Here is a 567-nt window from a genome sequence, read left to right on the forward strand (position 1 = left end):
AAGTATGTGAATATATGTATGTATATATGCACATATATAACAAAAGAGGGGGTGGTGTTTCCACGCAGATTTTCAACAACACATTTTCCTATATATATATATATATATATATATATATATATATATAATGTATGTATTGTCATTGCCATCATGATCATTTATATCTATTTTCTATGTAGGCATGGGTTAGAAGAATCATCATAGGCCAAATCAGTTCTTAGAGTTCTTTGACATGTCAGAGAACCATTCCTCTCTCATCTCTTCCATTTGGGGTAGTTACTATGGTTGGGTGTCCTTGCTAACATCATACAGGGACATAAACACATCAACACCAGTTGTCAAGTGGTAGTGGGGGACAAACACACACACACACACACACACACACACACACACACACACACACACACACCATTGGCATTTTATCGTGTGTCCGATAAATTATTTGGTTTCTTCTTGACCGCTTCTTCCCCATTTGTCTGTGTTTATCCGTCTGATGACCAAAGAGGCTGATTCTTGCATGGCAGCATCTATTGCAAAGTTCACACGGGACCCATGGTGGAGGCTTTG

General features: G+C 38.4%; 1 protein-coding gene across 1 annotated transcript in view; it reads left to right on the top strand.

Moving 5' to 3' along the window:
- LOC106875996 (cytosolic 10-formyltetrahydrofolate dehydrogenase-like) overlaps positions 1-567 on the top strand; it is a 64683-nt gene that overhangs the window by 15671 nt on the left and 48445 nt on the right. The gene's annotated exons all lie outside the window — the stretch shown is intronic.

This window comes from Octopus bimaculoides, chromosome 1, assembly GCF_001194135.2.
Source record: "Octopus bimaculoides isolate UCB-OBI-ISO-001 chromosome 1, ASM119413v2, whole genome shotgun sequence".
Lineage (NCBI taxonomy): Eukaryota > Metazoa > Mollusca > Cephalopoda > Octopoda > Octopodidae > Octopus > Octopus bimaculoides.